The sequence below is a fragment of the Mus caroli genome, unplaced genomic scaffold, assembly GCF_978045245.1.
Source record: "Mus caroli unplaced genomic scaffold, Mus_caroli_1 scaffold_4, whole genome shotgun sequence".
Classification (NCBI taxonomy): Eukaryota; Metazoa; Chordata; class Mammalia; order Rodentia; family Muridae; genus Mus; species Mus caroli.
The window spans coordinates 136,173,625-136,188,098 of NW_028227259.1; the positions used below are offsets into that span (position 1 = coordinate 136,173,625).

General features: G+C 40.7%; 1 protein-coding gene across 7 annotated transcripts in view; it reads right to left on the reverse strand.

Moving 5' to 3' along the window:
- Positions 1-14,474, reverse strand: part of Auts2 (activator of transcription and developmental regulator AUTS2) — a 1,097,294-nt gene that overhangs the window by 564,816 nt on the left and 518,004 nt on the right. The gene's annotated exons all lie outside the window — the stretch shown is intronic.

The following is a 14,474-nucleotide window of genomic DNA, read 5'->3' on the forward strand; positions in this document are numbered from 1 at the left end:
ATGGGGAGAAAGACAGGAGAATCATTGAAGCACACACGCCAGAGAGCCTGGTGGACAAGCAGCTAACAAAATAAATTGTATCCCATAAAGTAGAAGGAAAGAACCCACACCAGAGTTTGTCTCTGGACCTCAATACCCTTGTTGTGGTACAGACCATGAACAGGCGCAAACATCATATGCACATATGTGGGCTTTTAAAAATGTATTATTAGAGAACAGCTAGCATTATCATTTTCTGTCAAGAAGAAATAAATGATAATCTAATACTTCGGACAAAACCATATCTGCAATAGCAGCCGATATTTTGAGAAGAAACAAGAAAATAAAAAAAAATGCATTCACCCACCAGCAACAACTGACTTTATATTCTCTTTTATTAAAGAGTACTATGTCTCCCAAAACCTAATATAAATTTCCAAATATTAAGGCCACTCAAGGCTCCAGTTCAGAGATATATTAAGAATTTCCCCCCTACTGCTATTACACAAAGTACTGTCCTTCCAAAATGTATACTCTCCTGCTTTCTTCTAAGTCAAAGCAGAACCCTGTGTGTTACTTTCTGTTTGTTTTGATACAAATGTCATGGAACCCAGGTTAATCACAAACTTTCAATGCAGTCAAGAGAGACCCTGAGCCTCTGATCCACCTGCCTTCCCATCCCAAGTGATGGGGTTTCAATATAGCCTACCATGTCAGATTTATACAGCTTGTCATGGGGACTGTGACCATGACTTTAGAAGAGCTATGAATGCTAGCACTCAATTCACCAAGCCAAATCCCCATCCTTTCCGAAGTTTCATAAAAGATTCTGTGTCATCTACAACCTAATGTTTCATGTTTCAGTAGGTATAAAAACTGGGAAGAGGCTAGGAATTTACACAAGGAAAGAATTCTTGGTCAAAGAGTAGACACTGAACACTGTAACTAACAACAGGTCTGCAGAACCAGTTCACACTGGGATGGTTCAGCACTCAGTAATTCCCAGGACAATTTCTACAAGGTGAAGTCCAGTTAGATGGACAACTTCCTAAAGAACAAGTCAGAAGGGGCTGATGAGAGGGAATCCCTCGGTGCTTGTTTGTTTGAGAGAATCAATTTCCAAAGTTCCTACCACTTCACAATACACAACAGATCGACAGACAGACAAATAAGGCAAAGGCTTTAAAGGTATTTTTTTTTATATTAATCAGTTGTCAAATTTGATATATTTTCTCCAAAATAATAATCCCTCAAATGAGTTAAAAGAGTAAGGCCCTCAGCCAAATGCAGCTAAAATATATTATAAACTATACCATTACAAACCCTACAACAGTTACTATCATTAAATATGTGTGACTATGAAGAATACAGTATACCTGTGTAATTTTTAAATTACCTTAAGAAGATAGTTTAAGACAGTAAATCAAAGTGGAATTTGCTATTCTTTTTTCATTCTCCGGATGTTTGGGTGTATACTTTTTCATTTCTAAGATTGGGTGGGGATGTTCTAGTTATCTCACCGAGTTTTAGTGGAAATATGTTGTACTCAGTGAGTGCTGTTTGTGTCAGAGCTTTTATATTGGTCAACTTTTCTAACACATAAGATGACCTATTATCAAGAAATATTCTATGTGCACTTAAAAACTGTTGGAAAGCCAGGCGTGGTGGAGCATGCCTTTAATCCCAGCACTTGAGAGGCAGAGGCAGGCAGATTTCTGAGTTCGAGGCCAGCCTGGTCTACAGAGTGAGTTCCAGGAAAGCCAAGGTACACAGAGAAACCCTGTCTCAACCTACCCCCACCCCCCCTCAAAAAAAAAAAAAAACGTTGGAAGAAATATTCTATAGATGTCACCTAAGTCAAGGTGACTAGTAATAATTGCCAGTCTGTGACCTTGAGAGAATCTATGTATCTAAAATCACACTGGTGGGTTTCTGTTCATTCCCTAAGTTTTATTTTTTTTTAATTATTTTATTTTTTTGTTTTATGTATTCAGAGGCTCTGTTACTGTTTACATATATATTAACGTTAAATTTATACAGTTTCTTAATTGATTTATTTCCTTCCATGAGGGTAGGCTTACATGTACTTATGTGCACCAAGTCCAAGTGCCCTTAGAGGCCAGAAGAGGATGTCGAACTCCCTGAAAACAGACTTACAGGTGGTTGTGTGCTGCCTAAGGAGAGATCTAGAAACTCAATCTGAGTCTCCTGCAGGAGCAGCTTCTATTTGGAACTGCTAACGTTCATCTCCAGCCCCTAAACTCTTTCCTTGATGAAGGGTTTAACATTACAGAGGATAACATTAGTCTTTTCTCATTGGGAGTATTGTTCTGTTGGTAATGGTCTCTCTGAAGTGTCTTTTCTCTAGTAGTAAAACATTTGTTTCCAACCTTCTTAATCACAGTTGATAGGAGACTCTTTTGTATCCGTTTTATCACTATATCCTTATATTTAGGATGGTCTTTTAAACACAGCCCACACCTCGGTTTTGTTTTCTATCAAATTTTGTAATCTCCACTTTCTGGCCACTTTTATTTAATAAATATGGATAGAGTTCCATTATGCTTTTAAAACTTTCTTCTGTTTCTTTTCCTTTATACATTTGTTAATAATTATTTTTGAGGAACCAAAAGATGGCATCAGATGCCCTGTAGCTAGAATTATAGGCACTTGTGAGCCAACTGACTTACTACTGGAAAACAGAGAGTACTCTTCACTGATGAATCATCTCTCCAGAGCCTGCCTGCCATTTATTTATTTATTTACTTATTTATTTATTTATTTATGGTTGCTTTTTTGTTTTTTTTTGTTTTTGGTTTTGGTTTTTTGTTTTTTGTTTGTTTTTTTTTTTTGGTTTTTTGTTTTTTGAGACAGGGTTTCTCTGTATAGCCCTGACTGTCCTGGAACTCACTTTGTAGACCAGGCTGGCCTCGAACTGAGAAATCTGCCTGCCTCTGCCTCCTGATTGCTGGGATTAAAGGGATGCGCCACCACACCCGGCTCTATTTATGGTTCTTTTGTATCTAAAATTTTTCCATACTTTCCAGTTATCCCTTCAATTGTATTATTAAATATACTAGCTATTATTTGCATTAATGTTTACCACAATGAGTGTTCTAGACTTCAAAAGATACAATGTTAACTTTTATGCTTATAGATTTTGCTATACTCTCTACTTCCAGTGGAGATACATTTTAATGGTAAGTTCCCAGCTCTCCCTATTTTCCTTCCACTATTATTGTCAGAATTTTATTCTAACATATGTCACAATCCTCTAAGGCAATTATAATTGTTGCTTTTAGCCAGTACCAAATAGCAAATAACTGGCTTTGTGAGCTACATTTGGTCTCTATTACACATCCATTGATCATTTGAGTCTTTTTCCCCTGAAGGTATTTCTTAGAATTCTGAAGGAAATAAATAAAATAAATAAAAAAGGGATGGAGAGAGGCAGGGAAAGAGGGAGGGAGGGAGGGCTGAAGGAATGAAGGAAAAACAAACAAACAGGACTGATCCAAAGGACCCACATGGTGGTAAAAGAGAACTACCAGTTATCCTCTGACCTCAATATATACATGCTGTTCCATAAACACACACACACACACAATGTAGAACAATTTTAAAAATGAATATAGTCTTAGCTCATGGCCTGTATGAACAAAATCCAGAGGCTATATTTTGCTTATAATAATTTTGGCAATTTTGGCTTTGATCTCTTTTTAAAATATTAAAGGAAATGTATTTCATATTTATCAACAACTTTATATTCCTGACACCTTTTGTTCCTTATTAACATCAAATGTTCTCCACATCACCATTTTGCTGTTCCTTAAAAAGCCTCATGTAACATTTCTTGGATCAATAAGATGGCTCAGTAGGTAGAGTCACTTGCCAAGTAAGTTCAATTTCTGGGAGCCACATGACAGAAGGAGAGAAACAACTTCCACAAGTTACCTTCTGACCCCTATCACCAGACTGCAGCATATGCATGCCCAACAACACACTAAGTAAAGACTAAATATAATTTTATAAAAGACTCTCTTGTAGTACTGGCCTGCTAGCAGAGAGTTTCTGACATATTTATATATACTTCAATGAATAAGGTGGAAGACTCGTAAAGGATGATTCAGAAAAGCTTCCAGATGTATGTGCAAACGCATACAAATACATCACATACGTGTGCATCCACAAACATGCAAGACATGCATACACTCCACAATAACACAAGGATTGGGAAAAGGTACCAACTGCCCTTCTTTTAACTTTTTACACTTTTTATATGTTTATACTTTAACTCCATAGTAGCTGTCATTCCTCAGTTTCAAAGGCAAGGCCTAGCTAACTAGCCTAGACTCTGCAAACGGGCAGTCAGCAGCTCCCAGTGAAGCCATTCAAGTGGGGACCACCTGCCTCAATAAGTCCACAAGGATTTCCCCTTGGCAGGCAATAATAAAATAAAAGGTAATTTCTTTTTATTCTTATTTATTTGTTTATTTATTTATTTGTTTTTTTTGATATAGAGTTTCTCTGTGTAGCCCTGGCTGTCCTGGAACTCACTTTGTAGACCAGGCTGGCCTCGAACTCAGAAATTAGTCTGCCTCTGCCTCCCAAGTTACTGGGATTAAAGATGTGCGTCACCACTGCCAGGCTTGGTAATTTCTTTTGAAATTTTGTTGTCAAAATATTCGGGCCAGGCATGGCAGCTCCCACCTTTCATGCTAACTCTTGAGAGGCAGAGTCGGGTGTATCTTTAGGACTTTGAGGCCAGTCTGTTCTACTTAACACGTGAGTTCCACACAAGGGACAGGACTAAAAATGGAGACCATGACTTCAAAACAAAACAAAACAAAAAACCCAAGCCAATGGTGTACAGGATTAACTCCTCCGGCTTTCAGCAAATTCTTGACTTAAATAAACTGCTTGACAATTTAAAAACCAAGTAGCCAAGCATGGGAATGAAAGATATGTCTTGCCATTTGCAGCAAATGACAAACTGCTGGGAATCAGTCCTGGGACAAAGGGCTGAGGAGACTATTTTACATATCAAAGCTGACCTGGACATCAGGTTATCCCAGCATGCTTCAGTCCCTACCTGTTACATGGCTGGCATACAAAGCCCATAACCTAAACTTTCTAACCCAGGGTCTGTGTCTCATCCACCGGCCCCCTCCCCCCCAAAAAAGGTTCTTCAGTATATAATCCAGACATTTTGTATCTTTCCGCATCTCTCTTCTCTTTCTGTGCCCCTGCCCTCCTCACTTTTTGGTCTCCTTGTCTGCATGGCAACTTCACCAACTCCCTCCTGTGAGGTCAGCGAACGCTACAATAAACCTGCTTTTATACTTTGAGTTGAATAGGCTCATTTCCTTGGTGAAAAAAAATAACTTACCACAGACAAAACACAAGAATAAAACCCACAAACAAGTATGGATCAAAGATGGGCTGTTCACCCTAGGGAAAGAATAGCTAACCTTAAAAACCAAGGTAAATTTCATTTAGATATTAGTGTTGCTTAAGTGATGATGAGGACTCCTATTTCATGGTCCCTAAAATTTTCAGAGGGAAAAACAAGACAAAACAAAAGAACATCAAAACCCCAGCAGTCCCTATCTGTCCCTCACAGAGGTTTTGGGAGAACCCAGACCACAGGCTGCTCCAGTGCTGAGCTCTGCAGCTCTGTCCCCTCCCTCATAGCTGATATTGGTTAGCGGCCGCATCCTCTGAAACCCATAAGAAAGACCCTTCCTTCACTGTGTCTCACTGGCCTGAACTTTCCTCAGGCACCCTAATGATTCAGTCTACAAGTGGTGACGAACTGCCCCCCACCCACCCAAATGATGGTGACTAGAGATCTTTTCATATTTGTCTTCTCTTCCAGTTAAAGTAGTTGTTGTGTTTATAAAAAGATAAAGGGGGAGTGTTGTTCTACATTGCTATAGTCAGGTATGGGGGAAGAGGGTGTCTGGGTGGGCCCATGCTGAAGCATCCCTTGCCCCTGAGGGACCAACCACACAGGACAGTATAGTGTAGAATAGAGTTTATTTAGGGCATAGGGAGGGAAGTTAACAGGGTAGTAGAGGCAGAGAAAGGCAGAGAGAGAGATGGAGGGGAGGGGAGGAGAGGGGATGGGAGGGAAGGGGGAGAGGAGAGAAGAGGGAAGAAAGAGGGAAGAGGAGAGGGAGAGGGAGAGGAGAGGGAGAGGGAGAGGGAGAGGGAGAGGGAGAGGGAGAGGGAGAGGGAGAGGGAGAGGGAGAAGAAGAGGGAGAGGGAGAGGGAGAAGAAGAGGGAGGAGAAGAGAAGAGAAGAGAAGAGAAGAGAAGAGAAGAGAAGAGAAGAGAAGAGAAGAGAAGAGAAGAGAAGAGAAGAGAAGTTCAGGAGTAGAGAAGAGGCTGGCCATGAGCACGTGGTGGTGGTGGTGGGGGGGGAGGGAATGGTAGAATGTTGGGAGAGAGAGGGGAAGGGGAAGGAAGAACAAGAGAAAGCAAGAGAGCAAGAGTGGGTCAGCATACCTGGCTGTTGCTAAGTAACTGTGGAGCGGAGCTTGGAAAGAATGCTAACAGTAGGAAAAGACACAAAGACTCGTGAGGGCAATAGGCATGAGCAGAGACATCTTAAAACCACAGACAGCAGCAAAGAGAATCAGCAGCAAAACAAATCAGAATATTTATTTTGGGGTGAGGAAAGACACACATTCAGCAGACACAAAGACAGAAGCACACCAGTGGAACTCCACAAGGTGAAAATCCAATCTCTTCTCCAGGGCTGGAATGTATAAGTCCCTCAAGACTTTAGGGTTGCCTGGTGTGCAGAGAGGTTCAATGTCCTGATCAGGCCCTGAACAAGTTTATTCAGTTCATCAATGAAGGATGGGGGCTGTGGGGGAGGGAAAAACTCTACAAGGTCTTAAGCCTACAAGCTCTTTGTTATGAGTTGCCAGGCTTTTGTCTCCAGTAATGACAGTGAGGAAGAAGCCAGCCATCTTGAAAGTTGGCCATCTGTATTTCTCATCATGGCCCCTGTCCCTATCTGTCTGCCCACCAAGGAATCTGTCTAGCTCCAAGCCTCTCACAGCTATGCTGTCCGTCTGCAGCGTTAACAACTCTTCTAAGAAATCTCTCATCCCAAAGGACAAGCCACCTCAGAGATCTTCTTAAACCCCAAGCCCAGGACCTTTAAATGAGTTATCCATGCTCCAGTAAACAACCTGCTTATGCTCAAGCAGCAACGCTAATTAAACTCAGTGGCTCACAAGATGACCAACAATACAAGCCACGAAATGAGGAGGGGACCAGGGGGAGAAAGAAGGGAACAAGAGAGGGTTATGGGGTGAAACAACTCAAACTCATTATATACATGTATAACACTTTAAAAGACTTAAAAATTAAATTAAAATGTATACAGTATGGAAGAAACACCAAAGGGAAAAAGTCACTAAATGAGTGCCTTGAATTGGAAGGGAAATGCTAACTCTATTTTCTTCGTTTCCTTCCTAGTAGCTCGTCCCCAACGAAGTTATTGTTACGATTACACACCACACCACACACACACACACACACACACACACACACACACACACACTCCTGTACTTTGTCTTCAAGAAAAAAAAAAAGCAGGGCGATTTGGCTCAAAAATAAAAGCCCAATTCCCATGGAAATAGAACACTATGGGATTAGCAAGAGCATCATTATGTCTGGAATGAAGGTTCTGTTTCTGTATTGATTAATTCCAGCCAGGCTGAAATTTGCATGTGATTTACAATCATTGCCTTTCACAAATGTCTTCATTTAGTCGTATTTTGAGCATGGTATGACAAGATTATTGCAAATCACAGCTCCATCACAGAAGAATTTGCTAAAAGGAAAAAAAAAGTCACGATTTCATTGGACATATTACAAAACTGATGGTGGGTTTGGGCACAGCTTTGTGTAGCTGGTTCTCTCTCCATCAGCTCCCCAGTGTCAGACGTGCATGAAGGCCTTTCCAAATGTCTTCATGTTAGTGTCTAGACGCACAGTTTCTGACAGCCATGAGGAGGAGAGTCAACATGAGCATGATGTATTTAGAGTGCAATGTCAGGAAATTTACAACAGTGTGAAGGGAAAAATCTGTGTCTAAGGCCAGCTTTGCTGAGCATCAGGTTTCATCACCCAGGCCTCCAAGCAGCCCATCACACAGCACATGTATGAGGTTAACAGGGGAACCGTTTAATGAGTGGAGAGTTACTCCATCAGTGGATCCTGAAGACGCTGAAACCTTGTCTGCAAGAATCTGCACATTTAGAACTGGAAATGAACGGTTCAATGGGTAAAGCCATTGGCTGCCAAGACTGACAACTGAAGTTCAGGACACAGGTCCCAGGGTGGAAGGAAAGAATCAATTCCCTCAAGCTATTTTTTAGCCTCTACAAGATTACCATGGCATGAACATGCATCAGTACACAATCCCCTACCACACATAAAACCAATCAACTAACTAACTAACTAACTAACTAACTAACTAACTAACTATTTTTTCTTGTCTTTGAAACATCCTCCAGTCCCCTGCAAAGATGAAACCTCAACAAAACCTGCCTTGATCACACTGGCCTGTCTGTGGTGGACTGACTAAGTTGTCAATAGACTTAGGAAAGTCACACCCACTGTGGGCAGCACTGTCCCTACCCAGGCAATCCGAGCTGTGTAGGACAGACAGCTGAGAGTTAGCCAATGACAAAGGCAGCATGAACATTCCTCAGTAATGTCTGCTCCAACTTCTGCTCTGACTTCTATCATTGATGAACTATTATTTGAATCTGGAAATAAATAAATAAATAAATCCTTTCCTTCCCTAGTTTGTTTTTGGTTGGTGTTTTTAATCACGGTAAAACGATTACCTTTCACAGATACTTAATCAGGTACAGTGTGGTCTTTTAAGACAGAATTTATTGGCCACCATATACTTTTTTAATATTCAACTAAATTATTAAAGTCTCCAATGTGAAGGAGGTTGAGAACCATGTGAATGTAAGATGTTGCTAAAATGTTGAATGGAAAATAAGAGTTTGGGGGTGAATACATATAGAAGACCTTGGTACAATACAAGAAACAGAGGCTGTTTCTATAGACACCCCTTTAAAGCTACAAAGCACACTTACCTCAAACCTGATAAAGAGACTATATAAAATCCTGCTATGTCCGACAGATACAGAATGAATGATGCCTAATAAACACTATCCAGTATCTCAGAGAACACAGCTTGAGATTTTCAGGACCTGACAGTCCATAAACAATTCTTTGTGCTATATCGTACAACCTGTTACTCTCTAGTCTGACTTTGGGTATTAAGAAGTATTCATAAAAACATAACTATTAAAACCTTCAGGCCTGACACAGCAAAGGCCCAAGGTAACCTGAAAGGTAACAAGATCAGGAAAACTGACATTATGTGAATGGGCCAGTAGGAGTGGGGACGTCCCTGGAGAACATAGGATGCTAGGAACATACACTTATAGGGTATTTGGGGGACCGTGTGCCTTCCCCACTTAAATATTCTTTCTCTTTACATAGACTTTCTTTTTCTCTATATAATCTCTGTATATATATATATATATATATATATATATACTTTCTAAATGTATATATTCTCTCTATATTTATGTATTCTTGATCTAAGTATTTTCTCAATATACTTTTAATCTATATAAGTAATATATTAATTACACACATATGTTCTTCAGCACAGTGCAAACCCAGGTTTGGGTTTCAGTTTAAAGACTTCAAGTATAACTGAAAAAGAGAGACATTAAGTGTTCAGGGACCTTTGATGCCACAAGCTCTCCATAAAAAGTTTACATTCCTGGTGGCCTCTTTGAGCCATTAATCTGTAAAGAAAGAAGTTAGAGAAGGACACCAAAAGAAGAGAAGAACAATAACCGGCAGCCACACAGAGAGATTTCTCTAGGACTCTAACTCCTTCCAAAGAACTCCTTAACCAATGGAGAAATACAAGTTCACCAAAGGAGTCTCTGTTCTTAAATGTATTTGGCTACATCAGAGTACAGTTCAGCTTCATTCAAGGTCTTCTGTGGCAAGACACTTGAAAATGTCTTTCATCACTCTTGCCACTCTGAGAATCTAAGACATATATGCTTTATTCTCAAATCTAATTTTTCCCCCATCTCCACCCTATAGCTTTGCTCTCTATTTTAAAATTTGATGGGGCCCTGTCTGGGACCATGCTAAGTAGGAGAGGACCTTTTGTGGGACAATAATAACATAGGCTGCAATCCAAGTGTGGAGTTCAGAGGGTTGAGTGCTTGTTAGCATGGTGACTTGGGTTTGGATCATTAGCACTGACCTGGGGGCAAACAAAGGGAGTGTGAGATGGCTCAGTTGGTTATAGCACTTGCTGCCCAGCCTGACAACCTGAGTCTGAAACCCAGGGCTCAACGTGGGGAAAGGAGAGAACTGACTCACTCCAATTTCATGAGTTGTCCTCTGACCGTCATACAAATAAGTGTTATGACACAGGCACACTGTGTGCACACACATACAGTGAGTGTGGTAAAGGATTGGTGAGGGTATATGTATCTGGAATTCCAGCACTGATGACAAGATAGAGAAACCCTGGAGCTCACTGGTTAGCCTCCTTAACTTCATGAATGAGCATTGGGCTCAGAGAGATCTAACCATAGGAGACCAGAACAGAGAGCAATACAGGAAAATAACAACACTGACCTCTGACCTCCATACCAAGGGAAATATATGTGTGCACAGAAATGAGAGTACAGGTAAGCATACACACACAGAGAGAGAGAGAGAGAGAGAAAGAGAGAGAGAGAGAGAGAGAGAGAACTCAAGAGCACTCCAGTATCACTATCTGACAGTATTCTGGGCAAATGGCATTCCAAAGCTTATGCCATAATGAGGCATCCACATGGGAAGAACAAACTCAGGCTGGCAGCAGGGAGCAAGCCTGCTGTGCCTTCAGCTGCTCATTCACCAAACCTGGAAAGCCAGTCCCCAGAGGGCTCCATCCATCAAACACACGATGCTACAATTGGATCCAGAAAAGCAATTAGCAAGTACACTCTTCCAACAAAATGGGAGATCAGGGTCCAACTATCACTAGACAGAGAGATCAACATGGAGAGGTTCACTCTCAGGTCATCCAGACCTTCTCACCAGTGCTGGCTTTCCTGTTTCCTGCATCCTGCTCTCAGACCATTGCAATACCACCACAATTCAACACAAAGCCGTTCGCAATAATCACAGCTTCTGTAACCTCCTCTTATTGAAGTGTGATTTTTATAGTAGGGACAGGAGATTGACCAAAAACTGACCTGAGGCCCTGAGAGTCAAGAAAAACAAACAAACAAACAAACAAACAAACAAAAACCCTGCTAAATATGCTGATGTTAGCGTAACTAATCAAAACATAAATTAAATCAACGGATGGACGACAGAACGAAGGAAGGAAGGACTATGGTTTACTGCCTCCTTAAAAGCTGTAGCTTGTGGAAAACATTAGATGGAGCTTGGTGTAGTGGCAAATATCAATAATCACACTCACACACACACACACACACACACACACACACACACAAAGTAGAGCCAGAAAGATCACAGTCAAGTGTGGTTACAAGGAGTCTGTTGGTTCAGGGATACCTGAGTCCCTGTATCAAACAACAACAAAAAATAAAAGAAAAGAGAGAGAAAGAGGAAGGGAGGAAGATGAGAAAAATGAAGAAGGAAGCAAGGGAAACTGAGATGGTATTTTAGGGCAGGGAGACAAGGTTCAGAACTTACACCCGTCTGCTAGCACCCACACCTGGTGACTCATGACCATCTGTAAAGCTAAGTACAGAGGATCTTATGCCTTCTTCTGGCCACCTCCGGAACTCACATGCCTGTGGTGCACATAAACTCACTTGGATATGCACACATGCACCAAGTAAGCAAGTAAATGAACAAACGTAAAAAATAATTTGGGATTTTACTCCCTACCACCTTCGAAACAACAATATCTAAAGATTTCATCTCTCTGTATATATATATATATATAGATATATCTCCAAGACAAATAACAATTCTATTCATTTATTACATTTAGTCAACCCATCATTGAATTTCTTCAACTCAAGTCAAAGGAACAAATAATTTCCCCCTTTCTTCTTCCATTTTCCTGGCAGGCTCAACCTTCTAGCCCTGAGACCTACAACAATTGTTCCTCTGATGGACACTTTCTCCTCTAGGAAATGACATAGTGACACAGGTAAAAGGTGATTTGGGTAGACTGCTGTGTCAGAAATTGTCAGGATCTGATTTAGAGACCTTGCTTTTGTCAAGAAAGACAGTTGGATGTCTGCTTTAAAGAAGGACTGGGAATATTTTCATCAAAGGTTTGAATTGAAAAACGGTAGGAGGTAAATATCTGAGATGTTGCCCAGAAAGACTGCAGTCTCTGTGCAATTACCATTAACACAGGGCAGCGGCTGCTCGATGGAGTAATTCAATCTGGTGGCCTACATTTCATCATGCGGCAATTCTGAGCCAAGACATAAAAGGCTGCTGGTGTGCGTGTGTACGTGTGTGTGTGTGTGTGTGTGTGTGTGTTTTCATGTATGTGAATGATTGGGCTCTCTTTCCCCAATTCCTGAAAAGTTGGGTGTTATTTTCTTTACAAGGCCCAATCATGCATCTCTGAACGAATGTTTAATAAAAGAACATGAGATATTCCTCTGACGGAAATATGCATTTTTGACATTTGTCACAGTGAGGTTTTATGCTTCCTTGTCAACAGAAAAGAGCAAAATGTAATGGGTTCTCACATTCACAACCCAGCACAGAGAGGAGGCATATCACATCATGACACAGAGAGGGGAAGTAGGTTTTCTCATTGTTAAAGGAACTAGATTAACACATACATGAAATATAACAAGACATACATATTTAAAGCCTAAAATTTTCAAATTTGGCTATGTCAAAATTGTCTTTATTGGTTTGTCTTTTGGTGTCATCATCCTTGTCCCTACCTTAACTTTTAGGGCAGGGTCTCTCACTAAACCCAAAGCTCGCCATTTTGGCTAGACCGGCTGGCCAGCAAGTAAGATCTTGCTATCTGTTTCCCCAGTGCTGGGGTGATAGAAATAGCACTATACCTGGAATTTGAACCTGGGCCCTCATGCACACACATCAAGTATTGTATCCAGTGAGCCACCTCCCATCCCTCTATCTGACTTTCTCTGAATTCCTACCCTGTTTCTCAAAATAGTGGTACCATGTCCCATTCCCAGCAGTAGTGTGGAGCAGCTCTAATTCCTCAGTATCTTCACCAACACTGCTTACAGGGAATAACCTTTAGGCGATTTTATAGGTATGCAATGCCTCTCACTTGTGTTTCTTTAACTACTTAATGACAGGCTTACTTGACTCTGTTATCTTCTCAGTGGACTAGCACTTAAATCTTCTGCTCACTTGGGAAAGAGGATTTTGTTTTCTTATTACCAGAAATTAAGATTCCCTTGCTCCTTTTTTTTCCTTTCTCTGATGAGTTTTCTCTTATCAGATGAATATTCAGAACTCAAGGTGACATTATCACTTACCTCTCTTGCCACTGTCCCTGGAGAGATGCTCTCCCTGTACATGTTATTGTTTGAATCTAAAATGGAAACTTCATTGGAAGGCGTGTTGCCCTCTAATGGGATGTGGGGGAAGTGAGAGGGTGCTGACGGCGCTGACTTAGTTCACAGATTCATAGATAGATTCAAGTGGAGGCAACCTGAGCCTAGCTTGAAAAACTGGAATATTATAGGTGTGCCCGGGAAAAACAAACCTTTGTCCCCATTTCCTTTTGTTGTCTCTTCACTTTGATGCCAACTTGTAGTAAGCAGTTCTCACCCAGTTGCCCTCGACCACCTTGCCCTGGCCTAAAGCAAGTCAATCAAGCTGGTAAAACTCCTGTTCCTTCCAGTGCTGGGGCTCAGACCTGGGGTTATACATATGCTAGACAACCCAGTCTTCTTCTGAGTTTTCAAGTTTTGTTTGTTTATTTGTTTGTTTCACTTGAGGCAAAGTCTTCCTATTTAGACCCAGTGGGCCTGGAACTTGCTATGTAGACAAGTTTGGCCTTTAGTTCCCAGAGATCTATCTGCTTCGGCTTCCTGAGTACTGATAGTAAAGGCATGCATCACCACAACTGCCCTATTTTATTTATTTTATTTTATTTTTCCTTTTTTTAAGACAACATTTCTTTCTATAGCCCACCCTGTCCTGGACCAGGCTGACTCTAGGCTCTCACATCTACCTGCCTCTGCTTCCTGAGTTCAAGGAGTAAAGGTATATACCACCAGCCTAGTCGTCATAGATTTTTTTTAAAAAAATACATAACTATTTATAATTTTCTCTTTCTAAATCATCTTTTAGAATCTTAAATTTAATTCTGTCTTTGATTCTTGTGCTTGAATATATGGATTCATGGTTTGCACAAAATTTGGAAATTTTTCAGATATTATTTTT